Source organism: Pleurodeles waltl, chromosome 1_1 (genome assembly GCF_031143425.1).
Source record: "Pleurodeles waltl isolate 20211129_DDA chromosome 1_1, aPleWal1.hap1.20221129, whole genome shotgun sequence".
In the NCBI taxonomy this organism is placed as follows: Eukaryota; Metazoa; Chordata; class Amphibia; order Caudata; family Salamandridae; genus Pleurodeles; species Pleurodeles waltl.
Genome location: NC_090436.1, coordinates 921,243,572 through 921,266,952, shown reverse-complemented (window position 1 = coordinate 921,266,952; position 23,381 = coordinate 921,243,572). Strand labels below are relative to the sequence as shown.

Sequence of the window (23,381 nt, the reverse complement as noted above, 5' to 3'; positions counted from 1 at the left end):
TCTTATTTCTAACTAGTACTACCTCATCTAAGAGCATGGATAACATGGCTTGTTCCATTTGTTAATCAGATTTAATTAAGTAGAAAGTGTAATTCTAAAGAAATCCAGTTTGATATGTGAGATTTGCATATAGTCAGATGGAAAGTTTGTTTCACATGCAGATCATCCAGTCACATTCTTAAATTACATCAAGAGCTATAGCTGTGTGCTCTCCCATTGGAACCAGTGATATAACAAAGGCCCCCATAGCCCCCGCGGTGTGGGGGACCCCTGAGCTTCCAACGGCCCCCTCTGCAGAGTACCATGCCCTGAGAGCTTCTGAATGAGCCCGGAGGGGGGCCCTCTGTGTACTTTGCAGAGGGCCTCCTTAAGAGGATTGAATAGGAAAACACAGTTCAAATGATAAGAAGAAAGCATGTGATAAATATCCACAATGCTGCTGGTGCACATAGCTGCACTTCTATTCCTACAAATGAATTATGTAGGTGTCAAGGTGCAATATGTCTGGCAAACAGCACAAACATATACCATTCCCAGGCTTAGAAGAGGGACAGGTAAGGTACTAATGTTTATGAAATATATTTCCTGATAAAGGAAAATATCACTTTTTAAATGTCTTTGATTTCCCAGCAGTATACTTTCAGATTATCTGGGGAATCAGCTGATGCAGGGTTATCAAAAAGGTGTATCAATTAGAAATAAATGTTAACAATGCATTTATTTCCATGCTGAATTTCAGACACTCTGTCTTAATTTACAGATACCACTAAAATTATAGTAAATTAATAAAAAAAAAATATTCTTGCTGAATCAATCTTTAATTCGAAAACAATTAGTGCAGCAGTCCAAAGTGTTTCTCAGGAGCTCACTGCCAGGCTGCTAAATGCCAAGGTTGCTGAATATCAAGGCTGTCTGTTTTCACCTCTTGTCTTTTTCTTCCACCACCTTATACTTGATATCTTCTTATCTCACTCTTGCTGGTCTTTTTTCATTCTTTTCTGCTCTTGGCCCTACTTGATTCCTTTTCAGCCGCTTACTCCTCCTCTAGTTGAAAATCGGATGACAATAAACTGATCGAAAGTTTGGTAGATAGGATACCCCATCAGAAAGATGATGGATGCCCCGTCTGACACATTACAAGTACATTATAGTCAATGGAAATTGTAATTTGGTATGGGGACATCTGTCACATTTGTAATGGAATATCCCATCTTCTGAACTCTAAATCAGGCCTAAGTCACAGTCCATAAAAAGGGAGTATGGGTGTCCATCATTACAACCACCAGCACAAATTATGCAGCGGTTTAGTGCATAGGAGTACTCTGGTAGCAACACGCTTCATGAAACAAGCCTTGCAAAAACACCCAAAAGGGAACCCAGACAAACAGAGGCAGATACTGGCAGGAAGAGCTGGTGGGCTAGCACATGGAGTGGGGGGAGGCGGGGCAGTAATAATAATTTAAAAAAAATAGCACTTACCTGAAGCGCCACCTTACCTTCGACGCTTCTGCCGCCTCAGTGCTTCTTCCCTGTTCCTCTCCCCACCTAATCCAGACACTTCTCTCATGCTGCTACAGAGCATGAGAGAAGCACCATTATTGACCTGAGCTGGCTGAAATGCCGCTCAGTAAGGGAGTGGGAGCCTGGGCTGGGTTTCCAGGTGGAGAGTTCTAAGTGCGCATGTCGGTTTGGCTGGCGTCGGATGGCCTGCCAAACTGACATGCTAACTTAGAGTGCACCTAGCACTCACCCCCCCCGACTGCTGACATGGAGGATTCCGGCCCCACCCCTGCTTTTATTATCATTTAAATTTTCTGTTTCCCTGCTTTCTTTCAGCAGGAGGGTGACGCTCCTCAGCGATAGCGGAGGGCCTGCCCCGGCAAACAAGAAGCTTGCAGTTTTGGCTCAGAATTCATTTTTACTAATACAGTTTCGGACTGTACTAGATAATAAAGTGCAGCAAATATGCCAGTACGTTCCATTTAGCCCCTTTCTTGTACCAAAGTAACCGGCTGAAGGCAGTTGTGCTGTGCTAAAAGACGCCATTCAACAACTTCATATTGCTCTCTCTGAAGAAATGAAATGTTTTCGGTGATTCGCCTGTCTGTTTCTCACTTTTAGTTCAGTGAACTTTAATGTTTATGCAGGCAGCACTCTACAAATCAAATTGTAGCAACGTCCATGTAATAATTGTTTGAATTTCTGAATGCACACTATAGTGAAGTAAAACGGCTTGTTGTGTAGGTGCTTGTGCTCTGCAGGTCAAAGTATACCAAATTTACTTTTGCAGAAAAAACACTCTACACTTAATCTTGACATATGTTTTTTGGCTGGGCTGTGTTCTGAGGTGGATAATATTTAGCTGATCCTGCAGAAATGTTCCTAATGTCTGTTTTTATTGTTTTCTGTCTTTGCAGGGGAATCCTGAGAGGAGTTTTATTCTTTTGTCCCTTCAGTCATCGATTTTTCTGGGTGCAAATAAGTAAGTTATGTTTAACATTATTTTTGTTATATTTTGCTGGAAGAAGAATATTGACACAGAATGTAAATGTCTAAGGGCCTGATTCTAACTTTGGAGGACGGTGTTAAACCGTCCCAAAAGTGGCGGATATACCACCTACCGTATTACGAGTTCCATAGGATATAATGGACTCGTAATACGGTAGGTGGTATATCCGCCACTTTTGGGACGGTTTAACACCGTCCTCCAAAGTTAGAATCAGGCCCTAAATGTCTTGGGGAGAGATGCCCACTTTGGAATTGCAGAATTAAGGGGCCAGATTTCTAAGGGGCTTGCATTACTCTGCATTGGGGAGGCGGTCCATGGGTGGACACTGAACGTGCTCAGGCATTCAATGGATTCTAGTGCATAGATTTACAAAAACTTCTAAACCTGGGAAAGCATCAAAGTGGTATGCCTGCCCACCAGATGCATAACAAGGAGAGACACTTTTCTTTCTCCCCATTGTGCTGCACAAGTAGAAAGAGAGAAATGCCTCAAGGCATTGGTTTCGTGCACGAAGTTGTCCCTTTCGGCGTAAAAACAATCCTGCCTGTAATGCAGGAACCCTTGCACCATAGACCAAAGGTGCCGCTGTTGACACTTGGCAGCACTCTGAGCGCCAGCACTAGGAGAGAGCATGAATGTGTCATATCTTATTAGATATGGTGCATTCCTGCTCTCTTTCTGTCACGCAGCACAGCAAGTTCTCTTGCTGAATTACAAAAAGTGACTTTATGGTAAATCTGCCCTCAGACTGAGTCTCGTCGTCAGCTCAATATCCTGTGACTCTGGGCGATAAACTTAATCTACTAGTGCTTTAAAAATGAATGTGTAATGTAACTGGTACTCATGTAAAGTGCTCCACTACCTTAGGAATGAGTTTGTGCTACATATATAAATAAAATATTTAGTATGTCTGAATAATTTGCATGCATCTGACTTTTATAAATGGTGACGATATCATATTAATGCATTGGCATTTCCGGTAAATTGCAATCCGCTCCTGCAATGACTCTTCCTGCACAAACGCAATCTTGTCTGATCCTTGCACCATGGTGCAAAGGTGCCTACTTCAGTGTGTGCCAGCACAGGGGGAGAGGACAGAACTGTACCATATCTTGTAGATACAGCACATTTCTGCCCTTTCCCTTTGGTCAGAGAAGCTCAGGAAGGTCGCTAACTGTGCTGCCCTGCCCCACAGGGCTTGTAAATAAGCCCCATTGCGTGCACACTCCTGGACTGAACTCATTTCATTTTGCACGTCTGTTGAATAAAAGTAATTTAAACAGGGATGAATAGGTAAAAATGAGAACAATTGGGAAACTAGCACAAGAGACATAGTTAAATCAGAAGGTCCGGTCAATTTGGAGGGGATAAGAGAGAACCGCTCTTGATAATTATGGCTGGTGCTCCAAGGCAGTGATTGGTCAATTAATTAAATTATATACCTAGATCTTAGCATAGATGATTCAATATAGCTTAATCAGTTATGCATTATCTGCAGAGGGATTTCTGTAATCTTCTGGAAACAGATTCAAATACTGACACATAGTGCACAATGTTCCATTCATCTAAGGCAAATACATTGAGCACGATTAAAATGTGCTATATTTCCATTTACTTACAGGTATGCAAGGTCAAGTCTGCAGGAACCGGTTCTATATTGAAAAAAATACATCTATATTATATTTCTATAGTTAGCATGAAAATTCAAAAGTGTCATACTCCTTCTTCCTAACACAGAATAAACATTTTAGTCAAGTTTTATATCTTGGGCCATATTTAGAACAAGTGCGAGGCAACTCCTAAATTGCTGTGTTGCGTTACTCTACCCTAGGAAGACGTTCCATTGGCATTGCTCTGCGTGGGTGTTCTCAGGCATCTTCCATGGATTTTGACACAGTCCCAGATTTACAAGAAGTTGTAAGTCTGTGAATGCACCAAAATGCTATGCCTTCCCAGGAGAGGTGTAACAAGGAGATATAGCTTTATTTCTCCTAGTTACTTCCTCTTTCTTTGTGTGCCGCATTCTGCAGCACACATAGAAATAGAAATATGGCTCTCAGGATTGTTTTTGGGCAGGATGATGTCCCTTGCTGCATAAAAAACAACTATGCATGCTACTAAGCCACTCTTTCACCCTGGTGCAAAGGGGCCTGCATTGTTACTATGCTGCCAAAAGAGCATCGGCACAGAAGAAATGGCAAGAATTTACAGTATTCTTTTAAATACTGTGCATTCCTGCTCTTTCCCTGTGATTCAGTGCAGCACAGCAAGGTGATGTGTACTGCTCTGTGTCACTGTTAAATATGGCCCATTTATGTTTAAGAGCATGATTTCTCTCTAAAACATCAAGACTGTTGCCAGCTTACATTAAAATTGTCCAGAAAAGTGAAGACCTCATGAACCACACTTTGGAGAAGACAGCAAAGTAAACATTCCCTACTACCTCAGGATATAGTCCTAAATGTGAATTAGTGGGTAAACGCGGCTGGGCTGACACATCTTTTGTTTAAAGATTTTAAGCATTAAAACCAGCAAATATTGTACAGCTGACAGCAGCCACATAGGGTCATGTCACATGGACCTATGTGGTCACGGAATCATGATGTTCAAAACCATAACTAGAGATCCAAATCTAGGGAACAAAACCATCATACACCCTATATTTTCTAATATTTTTGCAGGCATCATCCAGATTTATACATGTTCTCTTCTGCTTTGGCACATCAGTCTATACCCCTGATGCAGTCCCGCTGTGAGAGAGCAGTGTCTGAGTTCCAGTAGCTGGCAATGTCCCTCTTGGCTACTAGCAAACCCATTGCTACCAGTGTTCTAGCTGCACACCCACCACCCAATTTGTCCCTCAAACCGAAGAGAGCCATCTTTGGATCAGGTATGATGGGCCTGTGCATAATGTGAGACGGGGTTGAGAGTATTTGAAATAGGCCTGGGCGGAATTTCATTAATGCCAAAGTAATTTTGGTAATCATGTGTTATCTTTGATGTAGAATTTCCAATAATTACGTGATTACTCCTTGTGTAGTTCAGAGTAATTTGCAAGGGGAAATCCTACTGCAAGAACACATTTTGCGAGCACGGGTGGATGCTTGGTATTTGTGTTCTGCTCTATTTAGCACTCTTGATAAGCACAAGAAGTATTCTTGCATCAATTTTGGATGCAAGAGTGCATGTTGGGCTAGGAAAAAGGTGCTAAATGTTGGGTTTAGGTTGGGGGAAAGTTGTATCCGAAGAGTACATTCAACAAGCGCAAGCAGTTGTTCACTCTCACTATTTGTGTTCTGTTGCATTTAGTGCTATTTGTTAGGGTAAAATGCATCCTCACATCCATTTTGGATGTGAGGGGGCATTTAAGGCTAAGAAATGGTGCTAAGCACAGAATTTCTCTTCTCATGTAATTCAACGTAATCATAAGGGATTCCTGGATAATTCCATGTGCTTGCACTGCACAAAACTAATCGAGGTATTTTTTTTTTTATTGAGTTCATTCGGTCTAGAGATCTAGGCCATTTTGAGTAACAAAGATAACAATCATACATGATAAAATAGTATTTGTTAAAAAAAACAAGATAACAATAAAAAAAAAACAGTAATAATCAGGACAGTATAACAATAAGATCAACAGGACTAAGTATTTGATTATAGATAAAAAGTACAATAAATAAGACATGGCTAAAATATTAAGAATAAAAAGATAAAAGATAAAATATAAAATTCTGTCTGACAAACCAATGTGTGCAATTGTTTCCCCGTAAGAACTGGCCCTTGTCAAACCTCATATAGAGGCAAAAAAAGAACAGTTGAGACTCCTTCTGTCGACTAATGACAGGATGGCTCACATGCCCTTTGAAACAATAAGCCTACGCCGGATGTACCAGGCCTCCGCTAAAAATTTGGTAACTGTAATAGCTACCACGGAGGATGAGTCGTATGTACAGATTCTGGTGGCGTTTGCTCTATCATGTAATGACATATTTTTGCAGAGGGGAATGATCCACCTCCCTCTGGGACTTTTATACGGAGGGCAGAAAAATAGTATATGCTCTATTGTTTCTTTACAATTTTGGCAAGAGATACATCTATCATTTGAAGCGATGTTAGATGACCAGTGAGCCGTAAAACCATTAATAGACAGTGTACCATATCTTAGTTGGAGATATAAAGCACGGGCGTACGGAGGCATGGGAAGGTTCAAGAAGTTCTCAGGCCAGGGCTCGTGCTTGAATTGGAGAAATTCCATTGTTAGCCTGCCCGCCCCTTTTTGGTGCAAGGAGTCTTCGTTAACTTTCTACCAATATCTTTTTGTGACAAGTTTCTTTGCATTATCGGGGATTTGATCCGGATAGTTCCAGTAGGAAGGAAAACCTATTTTGACCCAGGCAGATTTCATTTCCTTCAGCCATGGGATTTTCTCCAGTGCCTGGGGGGTGGCTATGAGCTCTCTTATAGCCAACCTATATGGTTCGAGTTCAACAGATTTCCATAAGCGGATCCAATAGGAGAGAGGCCTTAGGGCTGCTGTGGTTTTGATACTGTTTAGACCTAGGTCAAGCCTTAGAGGGGTCATTGGTGAGCCCATACCTAGCCGGGCAATCTGTCTAAGGAAATGGTTTTCCTTGGTTTGCAGAGTATCAAGGTTTTTGTGGGACCCCCAAAGTTCCGCTCCATAGAGGGCCGCTGCTCTGATTTGGACATTGTAGATATCTGCAAGTATGTTCAAGGGGGGACTCGGAGCCTTTCTCGATCTACGTACAAGGGCCCCACCTCTCTGGCTTATAATGAGAGCCCCTTTGTCAATGGCTGCCATCCATTTGCCTGTGGTCGATAGTCTGAAACCCAAGTAGTCGAACTCTTCTACTTTCTCCAGTGGAATCGAGTTCATTTCTATGCTAACGCGCGAGCGTTTCTTGGAGGTACTATATATCATGAGTTTTGTTTTCTTAATGTTTACATCCAGACCATAGTCACTACAAAAAACACAGAATTGGTTGATCAGGTTTTGGATTCCCATTGGCGATTTAGATATCAAAATTGTGTCATCTGCATATAGTAGACACTGGATTTTTTTCCCAACCAATTTAGGTGAATCATTTATACAGTTCTCTAAGTAGTGGATGCAATTATTGATATATAGCAAAAAAAGAGTGGGTGCCAGAACACATCCCTGTCTAACTCCTTTTTTAATAACTACGGGGTCAGTCAACTCACCCCCCTGGCCACATCTAATTTGAGCGAAAGTATTTTCATGCAGTTGAGCAATGAGTTTCAGGAGACCAGATGGCACTCCCATGTTTGACAATGTTGACCACAGCAGGTTCCGGGGGATCAAATCAAATGCGGCTCTGAGATCTATGAAGACCACATAGAGATTACCCCTCCCCAGGTCAACATTCTTCCATTTTATTGACATGAATCTTAGGGCTTGGTCAATTGTACTCACTGCAGGTCTAAAGCCTGCTTGTAGGTCAGAAAGAGCTTCGGACTCCATAATCCATTCCTCAAGATGGAGCAAAAGATGCTTTGCATAGATTTTTTGGGAGTTATCAAGGAGACTAATCGGACGATAATTGGCAGGGATGTTCGGATTTCCTTTTTTAAAAATGGGTACTATTTCGGCCCCTTTCCAAGTGGGAGGAGCGTGGGCCCCTGCTGCAATAGCATTGCAGATAAGGTTGAGATATGGTGCCCATATATCTGGTCTTGATTTGTATAGATCGCTCGGGATCTTGTCTGGGCCAGGGGCTTTTCCCCATTTCAATGAGTCTATTGCTGCTCTTGTTTCGGTTAGAGAGAATGTGATCGGGGTAGTCTCATGGTTTATTGGGGCATCAGGGGCCCACAAAGATGTTTCAGAAGGCCCTTCATATAGTTGCCCAAAGTGCTCTACCCATGATGCTGAGAGGATTGAAGAGATAGGTGCGGCAGGGGAGTTGCTACAGTCATCAGTTATTAGTTTCCAGAACCTAGATGTGTCATTAGATTTGGCAGTCTCCAAAATAATAACCCATCTGGCCTCTTCCCAACTTCTGCGTGCCTTAGAACATTCCTTCTTATAAACTTTTCTGGCTGTTCTTAACAGCCCAACATGGCCATCTTTTATTGCTTCCAGGAGAGACAGTTGGGCTTCTCTGCAACAGTTGTCAAACCAAGGAGCGCAGTGCTTTTTGTTAGATTTATTGAGAAACTTTTTTGTGAAAAGATGCTTTAAAGATTGGAACAAGTCAGTGTGGGCTGCTAAGACTCTGTCACCCTCCCCGTTCTCATTTAGGCGGATCATACACTCCATCTGGTTGGCAAGCAGGTTGTAAATGGATGCCAGGTGATTAGGGGAAGAGTTAACAGATTCCCATTTTAGGTTGCGTCTGTTATTTGTTAGAGCCAGCTGGGAGGCATGGCTCTTGGAGTAGGGCACAGTAAACGAAGGAAAAAGTCCTCTGGTTGATAAAATCAACGGGTCATGATCACTCTCAATTTGCTTTTGAACCCTCATATCAAACATGTGGCTCCACAGTCGGATGTCAAGAAGTATATAATCGATACGACTGCTGAGCCCTCCGCGCCTAAAGGTAGCTTGTAGATTTACATCCGAGCGTGAGCGACCATTGCAGGCTCGGAGGCCATGGGCTAGTGTGATGTCGGCCAGTAAGCGCGCAGATTTATTCAGCCTTGGTCTTTTGTTGGAGACTAGCTGAGGGATGCCCCAATGGGCATCCTCTTCTTTACATATTCCTTGGACTAGAGGATTAGGTTCAAAAGTAACATTAAAATCCCCTCCAATCAAAACAAAGAAGGAAGGATTGTTTTTAAGAAAACTGTCCAAAATGGACAGGACATCAGAATCGGTGTGGGAGCTCACATTCCTGTTATTGATATTAATTAAAAGTAACGGTCTCTCTTCAGAAATCATTATTAATAGGACTTGCAAGTCAGGGCAACCCGTATCTATTTCTTCTATCTTGCACCTAAGAGAAGTGTTGATCCATGCAAGCAGCCCTCCCGATGGTCTCCCAGAAGAGGACTTGCGTGCTGGAACCCAATAGCTTTTAAAGCCTAGTCTATATTTGGGTTCTAATGCCCACGTTTCTTGGAAGAGGCAGATCAGGTGATCATCAATAAGACTGCCCCATCCTGGACTTTGTAATTTGCTTTCCAACCCTGCTATATTCCAGCTGAGTACCTTATCGAGATCCTCTGTTTTTATGGACCCTGCTTTATTCTGAGGATATTTCCTACAGGGGGAGGAACTGCTAGGAACCATACTAATTCCCTCGGGTATATTAGGACCAGTGGCTTTCTCGCTATGTGCCATGTGAACCGCGCTGGATGTGACCCCAGCTATATATGAATTAGGTAGGTTGGACATGCGGGTGGACCCCAGAATGTGTGGAACAATTGACAGGTACGGAATACATTCCTCGCTGGCTTGGCTCATGGTGCTTGTGGGTGGTCCCTGGTTAACAGGATCTGCCAAGGTCGAAGGGGCAACAGAGTTAGAGATGCTGAGGGCAGTAGGGTGAATGTCCTCAGCCTCACCATTGCTCGGAGCCACTTCCGAAAGGTCATCTCCTAGTCAGTCTGTCTCAGAGAGAGATGACGAAGGGCATCTGGGGCCAAGTAGAGGGATAGACTGTGTGTGGGTAGCCGGGGGAGCCCCGTATAACGTTGGCAGTTGTCTACTCCAAGCTGGCCTGGGAGGTGGATAAAAGACTTGTAACCTGCAAAGGGAGGCTTTTCCAGTTATAGGATAAGGTCTATTAGCGTTTGTAAAGAGCCGTTGGACAAGGTCTGGAGAATTAAAGTTGATAACTATGCAGTCCCCTGAACCGATCTTCGCTAGGGAACCCACCCACCCTACCCTTCTCACCATCAGTATTGAGGGTGTCATGGAAAAAGCAAACCCTGCGTTCACATGCAACCAATGAATAACCTTGTTTTTAAGTTCGGTAAAAGATTCAGTGGAGTGAGGTTTGAGTTCAGGAACATTCGATAAAATGAGTACATAATGACATGATTCTGGTGGCAAATGGAGCACTTTTGGATCTGACAGGCCCCTGGACTTGTCGCTCTTCTGGTGTTCTGTAAGCCGGTGATCCCAAGTGGGGTTGCCATCTTCCGGATTAGTTACAGGGTTATTCCATGTGGCGGTTCCTTTTAAAAGGGGAGCTGGAACCATATGGGGCTTATTCATTAAAATACTAGCTGTTTTGACGGAGCTGGACCAATCTTGGTTTAAAGAGGAAAAAGGGATTTTTGCTATTTGGCCAGTAAGTCTGTTGACAGTGATGGGGTCATGGTTGGCAAGGGGATGGGATTGAATTTCTACGGATGGAGCAATTTTGGGTGGCTGGCTATTGATAAGGCTTTCCAATTTGTCCTCAATCGATTGGAGGCGGGTTAAAATTGGAAGAAAAAGTTTGGAAAGCTCATCTCTTATGAAATCCCTGGTGTACTCATTTGTATGACACTCGTTTGTGTTGTGTAAGGGGATTGATACCGTATCCTTATTAAAAGGTTGGGCCATGTTAGAGGGGCTCAAAGTCCTAGATCGTTTGTTTTTAAAAGCGGGTTCCCTTCGTTTCCTTTTTCCTTTGGTATTGGAATCTGCTAAGGTGAGGGGGCCTTCGTTTGGGGGACTCTGGGCCAGCGGAATAGGTGCAGCACGGGTGGTAATTACAATTGGGGTTTCGTCCTGATCCTCCTGGGAATTTTTGGAGGGGGAAGGGAAGGGGGTAGTCAGTACAGACTGTAATTCTGGTCACGGGGAGGGCTGTGGGGCTGAGCTAACATGAACTAGGCTGTTATTTGAAGAAGGGGGGGCAGCTAAGCGTCGCTGCACTAACTCTATTTCTTTTTCAAGTTCCCCAACAGCCTTTTGCAGAAAACCATCTAAGGTTCTGTTAGAGTGCTGTTTACCTTCCAACCCACCCCCACGTCGACGGCCCATTATTCTTTAAATCAGGGGCCTTTAGTGGGCCCCCGGCTTATAGGGGTGTGTAGGCCTTTGGGACCCAGCCACTGACACTATAGTGTGATTAATAAGCTTCTCAGACCCTGCTGTTAACAATTCCCAAAGACAAGACCACAGTAAGACGCCCAAACGTATATATATAAAGCCTGGCCCAACCACTTATCGGGCACAGACAGGCGTAGAGCGGGTAATGGATTATGGGCTCCTGCCCTTGGGGGAAGAAGAATGGTGCCGCCTCCTTCCACCCTCCAAGAGACGGAATTCAATAAGCAGTTATATGATGAACTGAGATAAATTCAGCTGAGTACGTGGATACACCTGCAAGTATCCGGTTTGGGATAATAGTTTTTCACGTGCTTGGTAGGGCCTGGGGCTCTGTGGAAGAACTACCCACGCACCGAGCAGAGGAACTTGGAGTCTCCTTCAGGCAGCCATAGACAAGTTTGCTGTATGGACCACGTCTTTGGGTAGATGTCAGGGGGGTGGCCCTGCCCTGCCTCTTCCTGGCAATGACGGGCAAGGACGGGCCCGCCCTTGGCCCGGGCTTCGCCCGGGCGCCGCCCGCGCGCGTCCCGCGACGGCAGGAGCGCGAATTCAGTTTAAAGGCTCCTGCCCCTTGACAAGCCTCCCGGCACCAATCAGCGCGTCCCGCGACGGCGGGAGCGCGAGTACGGTTTAAAGGGCTCCTGCCCCTTGACAAGCCTCCCGGCACCAATCAGCGCGTCCCGCGACGGCGGGAGCGCGAGTACGGTTTAAAGGGCTCCTGCCCCTTGACAAGCCTCCCGGCACCAATCAGCGCATCCCGCGACGGCGGGAGCGCGAGTACGGTTTAAAGGGCTCCTGCCCCTTGTCCTTCCTCCCGGCACCAATCAGCGCGTCCCGCGACGGCGGGAGCGCGAGTACGGTTTAAAGGGCTCCTGCCCCTTGACAAGCCTCCCGGCACCAATCAGCGCGTCCCGCGATGGCGGGAGTGCGAGTACGGTTTAAAGGGCTCCTGCCCCTTGGCAAGCCTCCCGGCACCAATCAGCGCGTCCCGCAACGGCGGGAGCGCGAGTACGGTTTAAAGGGCTCCTGCCCCTTGACAAGCCTCCCGGCACCAATCAGCGTGTCCCGCAACGGCGGGAGCGCGAGTACGGTTTAAAGGGCTCCTGCCCCTTGTCCTTCCTCCCGGCACCAATCAGCGCGTCCCGCGACGGCAGGAGCGCGAATTCAGTTTAAAGGGCTCCTGCCCCTTGACAAGCCTCCCAGCACCAATCAGCGCGTCCCCCGACGGCGGGAGCGCGAATTCAGTTTAAAGGGCTCCTGCCCCTTGACAAGCCTCCCGGCACCAATCAGCGCGTCCCGCGACGGCGGGAGCGCGAGTACGGTTTAAAGAGCTCCTGCCCCTTGTTCTTCCTCCCGGCACCAATCAGCGCGGCCCGCGACGGCGGGAGCGCGAATTCAGTTTAAAGGGCTCCTGCCCCTTGACAAGCCTCCCGGCACCAATCAGCGCGTCCCGCGACGGCGGGAGCGCGAATTCAGTTTAAAGGGCTCCTGCCCCTTGACAAGCCTCCCGGCACCAATCAGCGCGTCCCGCAATGGCGGGAGCGCGAGTACGGTTTAAAGGGCTCCTGCCCCTTGTCCTTCCTCCCGGCACCAATCAGCGCGTCCCGCGACGGCGGGAGCGCGAATTCAGTTTAAAGGGCTCCTGCCCCTTGACAAGCCTCCCGGCACCAATCAGCGCGTCCCGCGACAGCGGGAGCGCGAATTCAGTTTAAAGGGCTCCTGCCCCTTGACAAGCCTCCCGGCACCAATCAGCGCGTCCCGCGACGGCGGGAGCGCGAGTACGGTTTAAAGGGCTCCTGCCCCTTGACAAGCCTCCCGGCACCAATCAGCGCGTCCCGCGACGACGGGAGCGCGAATTCAGTTTAAAGGGCTCCTGCCCCTTGACAAGCCTCCCGGCACCAATCAGCGCGTCCCGCGGTACACCCACCCCTAATTTGAAACCAGTACTGTTGAACAACTTGACATTATCAAGTTGTGTGATAGAATGTACAAAGTACCTCCCTAAGGGCCATATGTACAAACGCTTTTTCCCATAGACACAGAATGGGTAAAAACCTTTCTACATCTGGCCCTAAATCTCAAGCAACGGGATTCAGGCGTAGCCTTCATTCTGGCCAATCTACTTGGGCTGTAATAAAGCCAGTGTAAGTATTTCAGTTGGAGCAACCATAGTCCCATGGACACACCGGGGGTACTAGGAACCTTCCTGGCCTCAACCCCATTTCGTTTGTGAGCAGACCAAGGTCCAGTGATTACATGTCTCGTAATTTCAGAAGCAGATTGGCTGTGTTATTTTCTTGCATTCTTTATGCTATTAATCTTAAAGGCAAACTTCATTATTTGTTCCTGTTTCTGGTTGGATCTGTTAGACTGTCAGCGTTGGAGTGGCGTTCCCCTAAACCTTTTGCCTTTCTCCTCCTTTTTTGCTTAACTCATTTTTGTTGGCCGTAGGACTCTGAGCTCGATGTATGTCCATTTCATTTTGCAAGTCTCTTTTTGTGACTTTTTGTGGATGCAATTAGAAACTTGCAAAATGAAATGTGCCAATGTGTCTCAGACAGATTTAGTGATTCCCAATGGGGTCGCAAATACCTACCTCATCGATTTCCAACCTCATTAGGAATGACTGCACTCACAGGGATGGTGGCCTGCTGGAGACAGCAGACCACCATGTCTGGACTGCTTTTAAATAAAGCAGTTTTTTTTTAAATGCAGCCCATTTACCTTAAAGGTTTCTTTTCATTTTTTCAGAGTAGGCACTGATCCGTCTGACAACTACCTGCTCCTAAAACATATTTACGCTTCCATTCACAAAGGGGAAGGTTTACCTGTGGACCCCTTCCTCTTTTGCGAATGAGTTGCCACAAACTTGAAATTGGTGGTAACTGTGAATGTTTTGCGAATGCATTCACAGTTGCAATACATTCCTGCATGCCATTGCGATTTTACAAATTCACTTTAAAGCTCTAAACTTGTTTAGTGCTGGAAAATCACTCAAAAGTACAGCAAAGCAGCGCATACTGCTGCTTTGTATTACTTAGCACCAAGGGACACACTATTGGTGGAGCATGAGCATTCCCATGCCACCACTCAAGGTTTCTGATGCTAAACCCTATTTATTTAAATTAATAAACAAGGTTTAGCATCAGAAAATAACACCCACTTCAAACAGGCGCAAACGCAGAAAAATGCATTTGTTTCTCCTTTCTTTTCTGACTTTCCATATGTACTGCACTGTACAGCACACATGCATGGTGGGAAACGTTTGTAGGTTACTCTAAGCATAGTATTTTGTACTGGAAGGATTTCCTTCCAGTACAAAACCTATGCTAGTTTCACAAGACACCCTTGCACTATGGTGGAAACGTGTGTATGTGAAACACAGCAGCACATTTCTCCACCAGCGCTTGGGAGAGTGGAGGAGAGTGATATTTCTGTAAATATAATGCTCTCCTGCTTCCTCCTTTTCGCGCAGCGCAGTTTTTTTCGCTGCTGTGCTGCATTGTGGGGGGAATCAGGTAAATCTCAGTTTCTTACGCCAGTGCAAATAAAAGTGGTCCAAAATCATGATTGGGCATTTTTAACATGTGTACGTTCATTCAAACATTTATAATAATACAAAGATCAATTTCCATGTGATTTGCACAGAGTAATCTAACTGACTTGAGAAAAGAGTGCCGGATTTTTTTGACTCACAGATGCCATATTGCAATCACTTTGGCTAAACAACAGAACCTAAATTCTCAATGCCTACTTATTGATATTTTCACGGCATTGAGTTAACCCATTGTGCCTTTGTTCTCGTCAAATACATATGTCTTGTTCTTGATACCATGAAAAACCCGCACCACATAAATGATATGGGCAGATAAGCCGAGGACACTGCGTTATTTCTTTGCATTGTAGAGGGAGACCAACCATGACACATCCTCAAACTCACCAGTGGTGATACTTGGCATATCACTGTCTGCGCAACTGCATTTATACTCCACCTGATTTGAGCTGAAACGTCAAATGCTCCGCAACTTTACTACATATTTTTTGAGACTGTGAAAGCTTGATAAACAGTGAGGATTGTGACTTAGTTTTTTTTTTTTTAATGGAACATATAAAAGAGATCTGCTCTACAGTAAGATCTTTCATGCTAGGCTACACATGGCAGCCATGTAACTTTTTAGTCAATAAAGAAAAAATGTGTCACCTTTCTCTGCTGTCAGAAGTTACAGGGCTGACCTTCTTTGAGGGGCAAAGAGGATTATATGGTTCGGGATAACAAATGTTCTTCTCTGCTGCCATTCAAGTGACAATGGTAAAGTACAATTCCTTACAACTTGATATCCCAGCTGCAGGGACTCGCAAAGTTAAACTTCAACAGTTTCAGGCAAATTAAGCAAACATACAACTTTGTAAAATATGACATTTTCTGAATCGACAAGTCAACCGACTACCACATGCCCACAAGAGCTCATGAAAAATTACAACAAAAATCTTAAATATATTCTAAATATATGCATTACAAAACTGGAGAAGGCAACTCTATGCATTTGGTTAGGTCTGCTTTTGAAAAAGCAAACTGCTTCCCTTGTACCTTTCACTCTATTGATAAAAGTGACAAATCTGCACACTAACGTCCCAAATAAATAGACAAACTGGATAGGCTCTATTTGAACAGTAAAATCGAGAAATTCCCTTTAGGAAAAATATGTATCACACCACTTTTAAAACAATTCTCATTCAAGTTGATCACCAAACACATTGTATTTTTAGCCTCTTATTTGCCAAAACTAGTACCATATGAAATTGTAAACAATACACAAAGTTGTAGTGTAACAATGCAATGTAACAATGCAATGTACCATAAAAGCAAAACCATGCAGTTACTGCTGAGCCAGAATACCTGGTCCTTGAGATGTGTCGGTTCCAGGCTGTGCAGATGGGACTGGTTAACAGTGGTAAAGTATCCAGAGACCTAAAACCAGCAAAAAAACACTCGGAAAATGAAGGGAGTCAGTCAAAATGTTGGGGTAAGACCACCCTAAGGCTGCCAGGTTTAACACTAATAAATTAATTAAACTGAACTGATTTAGCCAAAGTAATATGAGAGACTGGTGTCTAAACTGCAAAGCTCTATATATATTCATCCCAAATTTCTCCAGCCGCTATGCGGTGCGTTGATCTCCCAGCCGCATTGCAGATGGTGCGTCAAACTTTCCCCACACAGCGTTCTGTGTGTGGATTTTCAGCTCTTGTCCGTCAACTTCACCTTTTAAGGGTCCAGGGACTAGATAGTACACCACTTGGCAGAGCAGGAGTCTCAGCAGAGAGTCCAGATGTTAGAGGAGAAAGTCTTTGATGGCCCTGAGACTTCAAAACAGGAGGCAAGCTCAGTTCAAGCCCTTTGAGATTCTTCACAAGCAGGAATATACCACAAAGCCCAGTCATTGTCTCCTTTCACAGGCAGAAGCAGCAACTGCGGAATAGCCCAACAAAGCACAGTCACAGGCAGGGGCAGCACTCCTCTTCAGCTCTTCAGCTCTTCTCCCTGGCAGAGGTTCCTCTTGGTTCCAGACGTCATCTCACTTTCAGGGGTTTTGGGTCCAATACTTTTTCTGCCTTTGAAGTAGGCCTACTTCAAAGTAAAGTTGCTGTTGTTCACAAGATCCTGCCTTGCACAGGCCAGGCCCCAGAGACACACCAGAGGATTGGAGACTGCATTGTGCGAGGGGAGGCACAGCCCATTAAGGTGTAAGTGACCACTCCTCCCTCCACTGTAGCACAGATGGCTAATCAGGATATGCAGGCTACACCCCAGCTCCCTTGTCTCACCTTCTAGAGAGGATTTCCAAACAGTCCAAACGTCAAACTGACCCAGACAGGGAATCCACAAACAGGCAGAGTCACAAAATGGGTTAAGCAAGAAAATGCCTACTTTCTAGAAGTGAGCTCAGAGGCCCCAAACTCCATACTTCTATCTGCTCTCAAAGGGGATCTATACTTTAATAATATTTAAAGGCAGTTAACCTATGAGAGTGATAGGTCTTGCAACAGTGAAGACTGAATTTAGCAGTATTTCATTGTTAGGACAGGTAACACACATCAGTACATGTCCAACCTTTAACATACACTACACCCTGCCCAGGGGGCTACCTAGGGCCTACCTTAGGGGTGCCTTACATGTATGAAAAGGGAAGGTTTGGGCCTGGCAAGTTGGTACAATTGTAAAGTCGAATAGGCAGTTTAAAACTGCACCTACAGACACTGCAGTGGCAGTTCTGAGCCATGTTTACAGGGCTACTAATGTGGGTGGTACAACCAGTGTTGCTGGCCCACTAGTAGCATTTGATTTACAGGCCTTGGGCACTTCTAGTGCATTTTACTAGGGACTTACTAGTAAATCAAATATGCCAGTCATGGATAAGCCAATTACACATATATTTTACACAGGAGCACTTGCACTTTAGCACTGGTTAGCAGTGGTAAAGTGCCCAGAGGATCAGAAACAGCAAAAACAGAGTCCAGCACACAACAACAACCTGGGAAGCAGAGGCAACAAGTTAGGGGAGACCAGGCCAAGGATGCGAAGTCTAACAGCCACACATTAAGGGGGTCAGTACGACCCTGGCGGCCGGCGGTAAGGTGGCGGTAACACCGCCAACAGGCTGGCGGTGTTCCGCCAGCAATTATGACAGTGGCGCAATTGCCACGGCCATACCGCCGGCCCCTCCAATATACCGCCAGGATTCCGCCTGGAGGTCATACAAGCACCGCTGCCCTGGGGATTATGAGTCCCCAACCGCCAGCCTGTCCATGGCGGTAAACACCGCCATTGAAAGGCTGGCGGTAAGGGGACTTGGGGTGCCCCTGGGGGCCCCTGCACTGCCCATGCACTTGGCATGGGCAGTGCAGGGGCCCCCAGGCATAGCCCCGTCGTGCATTACACTGCCCGAATTTCGGGCAGTGAAATGCGCGACGGGTGCTACTGCACCCGCTGCACATCAGCATTGCCGCCGGCTCTATTACGAGCCGGCTGCAATGTTGATGTGACATTTCCGCTGGGCCAGCGGAAGGTAACAGTGTTACCGTCCGCTGGCCCAGCGGAAATGTCATAATAGGGAGACAGGAATACCGCCGCCAATGGCGGTATTCTGTCTCCCGCGGCCTCGGCGGTCTTTTTCCAAGACCGCCGAGGTCGTAATGACCCCCTAAGTGTCAGAGACCATCTTAAAGTTTCAAAGGGCTTTATTACAGTCCTAAAGTCAATCTTGCATAAATATTTCTCAAAACCATAGTATATCTTTACACAATCACCAATGGAGTGGAAAAGCATTGTACTATATTAAACTTCAGATATACATATAAGGTAAGCATTTTAACAGCGCATAAAATCAGAAACAAAGACTGATGTTTAAATTGTGAAATCAAGTTCTCCTGTCTGACCATTTAATCTAAGTTCTTAACTATTCTAATGCTAGAATTTTAAGAGTAAAGAGTCGACAAACAGAACTTCTGTAGAAGTATCCATCAAGATAGGTGCAGTAGCATGAAGCCACATGAGAATTTAAGTCTAAAGATGTATCTCAGCAAAGTCCGCTCTCTGCTAAGGACAAAGGGACTCTGCCTCTTTCACTGGGTAGACCAGACTTTTAAGTCCCTATCCTTCAGAAGCGTACATTGTTTTAAAAGCATTGTCACTGAAAAACAAATCAGTAAATTATTTATGATTGGCAGATTGACTTCAGAAGTACTCCACACTGACCTTGCAACCCCCTCACATTCCCAGGAACTTCAGAAAAGTTAGGACCATCATTCCAAATGACTCCCTTCATGATGATAGCGGAGCTTCTTGCAAATCTTCTTATCTCTTGAGCACATCAGTCTGTATTCTGGCACATGCAGTATGTAGAAAAACCATGCAAAAACAGCCTCAAATTGAAGGTTGGGCAAGAAAACTAATTGTGGCCTTCAATCCAGCCAAGCTAAGAAACGCATGAGTACACTGCAGTTTAAATGAATTCTGTTGCTTATAGTTGAAATACAAAATGATTATATAAAATAATACTTCTAAAACATTATAACATACCATAATTTCAAACATTAATTATATGTAGCTTACTTAAAACATCATATCCAACTGTGCACTTCATTCAGATGCATTGCAGTGCATCATTTAAATGAAAACATCCCTTCAGGTTAAACAAAAATGTGATCACCAAATTGTGATGGACAGAAAAGTGACCACCCTTTCACGTTTATACTTAAGAAGCATAGCAGCACATCCGACTACATTCTCTCACGGGTCACCTCTGGACTTTCTTGCTCTGTACAGTACACAGGTGCATGTAGTCAGTGACCCTCGTGCTGTGTATCTGATGACATCAGCAGCCTCTGTTAAGCACAGAAAATGAAGCACAATCAGAGTGACTCATTGGTGCAGCATAAGGCATTAGATTTGGTTGACTTTAAACACCCTCCAATTGCAATGGGCAGTGTAGAAATCAAAACGATGCCAGGCAGATCAGTATAAATGAAACAAAAAACAATATTTGTCGAAAATACCCCCAAGCACGATTAAGTCAGGACACAAGCAACCAAACTGGCATAGATTTTTAAAATCTTTTATGTATTGTCCCTGCCTCCATGTACGTGCTTAAGGTTCAAATTAGGCATTACTAAGGCGTCCTAAAATATATCGCTCTGCTGACACATTTCACTGAGCAATCGCTTAGTCATATCAATCCGTTTCAATTCAGCAGTGCACTCCTCATTATGCTTTTTTATTCAAAAATTACGTTAGGTAATTGCACAAATTAGCCAATGAAACCTTTTCCATCATAACGTTTAACTTGAATTACTATTTTGTAAAATGTTTTCAATTAATCAACCTGTCATTAATCAACTCTCATTGTCAAACACATTATCAAAATATATAATTTATGTTTGCGTTGATACTACACTTAACATAATTCTTTTCATAGTCATACGTTTCTGATGTTAAATCCAATTTTTTAAATCATTAAATCATTTTACAAAATCTCAAATAGCTGTCATCTTTCCTTAAACAAAATTGACTATACTTTTATATGACACTTACTCGTTTTTTGCCTTCTCGCGTTTGCAGCAAGAAGAACACACTTTTATTTGTCAAAATCGTGAATTGACTACCATTTTCTTCATAAAAATAAGCATAGACAGAACTTATTCCTATTATTAGAACTAGGAAAAATAATCTCTACCATATCTTTGTCTGGTGACTTAGATGAAGCTTTGAAATTAGTGCAAGTCGTCTTTTTCACAACATTGTTCCTTCTTTACCCTAAGATGTCATTTCTCCTACTCAAACATGTGGTCTCTTATGGCAGATTTAAGGAAATTGGCGCTGCACCCAGTGCGCCCGTTACTGCCCCCTGCCGCCACCATGTGTGCACCATATCCAAGATACAGCGCACCATGGTGCACAGTGGGGGGCAATTGCGTCAACATTTTTGATGCTATTAATGTACTGTTCAGGGTTAGCACCAAAATGTTGACACTAACCCTGAGCAGTACATAGGGGCTCACTGTAAATAATGGTGTGCTCCCTTTTAATGAGTACTCTGAGTAGGTGTTAAAAGTGCTGAAATAAATGACCCTCTTAAATCTGGCCCCTATGTTTTAGTCTCACTATAGCCCTCCCCTGAACTAGAAAACCTACAACTTGTTTGCTTAACGGTGCCCAAGTGATTGCTTGTTTCTGGATGTAGTCCACAATGCGCATATACATGGTGTATATACATTGGCTGCTTTAAAAATGTTTAATGGGGTTTGAGCCAATGCAAGTTCTGTCTTTCCCTCTTGTTCCCACTATCACACCAAAGCATTTTGCACAGTGTCACTAGTGTGAGCCTGCCACCTGAGTAGGCAGGCACATCACCACCTCATAGGGTAGTAGGCACTATATAAATGCCCCAGTACAACCTGTAGATTAAAAGATTGTAAAAACCAATCGTATTTAAGCCATGTTCCCATTTTTGATAATTTCATGGATCTGGTAGTAATAATAGCTTTTTTTTAATACAGTGCTTCATACCACACCTCTGCCATTTTGAAGTGCTACAAATAACAGATGTTACTATTTCCCAGCTCATGGTTCTCAATTTACCAACCCTTGGAAGAATGGAAGCCTGGGCAGCCATGTCAGCTTTCAAATTTGTGACCTGTCAATCACCGCTTTGTACAAGAATGAGCATTCCACACAATCATTTATCTGGCCAGCCAGAGTGAACTACATCTCGTCAAAGCATTCAGTGGTCTGTGGCATTCTTGTCATTGGTCAGAAGATATTTTTCTCACACAGCCTTCAATGAGCTTTGGCAGCTGTCGTACAAGCCTATGAGTTAGTTACCTAGACAAAACTCCACTATGTTGCTGTTAAAGTACCAGAGTAGGTAGCAATAAGACATTATAAAATATATTAACCACCACAGCGCTTTGGCTCATGCTTCATCACTTGAGAACGGGCTCTTTTTTCAATGCCTGGTGGTGGAAACTGAGGCAGGACTTAGTGTGAGTCTGCAAATGGTTTACTCCATGGGAAAAAGTTAAGAAACAATGACACTCTTTTTAATTAAGTACATCTAAGACAAAGGATCTGCCATGTATCTCATCTCATTCTCCTGTTTATTCCTAACTTTCTAAGTGCGACCCCTCCTTATGCCTTAAGGTAATGACTCATCCCAATCGCAGCTCGGGGGGATTCATAGGGGAGGGGCGGCGCATTGGGGGGTATTAATTACATTAAAAAAAAAAAAAGCTTACCTCCACTCCAACGCCACTCCTCTGCTCCTCTGTTGAACGCAGATCCAGACTCCAAGCCTCCCTGCAGCCAATCCTGACGCTGCTCAAAGCAGCATCAGGATTGGCTGGGAGTACCCAGCCAGGGCGCTCCCAGGCAGACTGGGAGCTTGTGCAGGTTCTGGAGAGAGCCCTGTGTGCATGTGTATTTGGCCGACCCGATACATCCAGGCAAACCCATATGCGCTCTGAGGGAAATGCACAGTGCACTCCCCTCTGCTCATCACCCCCAATGCCCTGCACCTTTCACAAGGAAAGGATAATAAACACAGTTTATTATCTTTTTGTTGTGAAAGGATTTGCAGCAGTTGCTGCTGGCAGGGGGCGACGCTCCTCCGCCCTTATGGAGGAGCCGCCCCTGCTCATATCCACATGTAATGTGTATAATTCTGGCTGAAAAAGGCATATAAACATCTTACCAAGGTTAGAACCTCAATAGTTTATATCAATCAATACACAGATTGTGGTTCAAACCACATTCTGCTGCAGAAAACAGGGAAAAACTATTTAGTACAATTCCATCAATTTGTGCATTGAATTAAAAACTGATAAAAATATGATTTGGTACAATCTCTCCTTAGGCCTGCTGCCCACAGTTATCTGACATTGTCAGTAGGTACAGGTAACTCCAAAGCCCTTACGACCACACCTTTGAAATCTTGTCCAAACTCCATACTCAGCTCTGCAAAGGGACAATAAGATAACAAGGACAAATGGCAATAAAGAAGCACACAAACAAATGTAGCTTACTGGAGGACAAGCAGCATGTCATCAATTGTATTATCCTTAAAATGATAAAACACAGAGCGACAGAGAAAAACAAAACTCTGACCCGAGTTCAGGACACAGACACACCAAATTTAGTTCTGTTATTATCTCAAATTGCATTGACTATGTATATTAGAACTGGGAACACAAAGTAATGATACATTGAAAGGTTTGTGGAGACAGTAATCTGCCAGAGTACCTATACTGCAATAATTTCTTCCAAAGAAACTTCGGGGCATATTTAAG

At 44.4% G+C, this 23,381-nt stretch overlaps 1 protein-coding gene across 2 annotated transcripts in view; it reads left to right on the top strand.

Moving 5' to 3' along the window:
* Nucleotides 1–23,381, top strand: part of PTPRD (protein tyrosine phosphatase receptor type D) — a 3,982,777-nt gene that overhangs the window by 1,144,425 nt on the left and 2,814,971 nt on the right. For both annotated transcript variants that reach the window (XM_069230134.1, XM_069230131.1), the window contains exon 3: nucleotides 2,418–2,482. The gene's annotated coding sequence lies outside the window, so the exon portion shown is untranslated. The remainder of the gene's footprint in view (nucleotides 1–2,417; nucleotides 2,483–23,381) is intronic.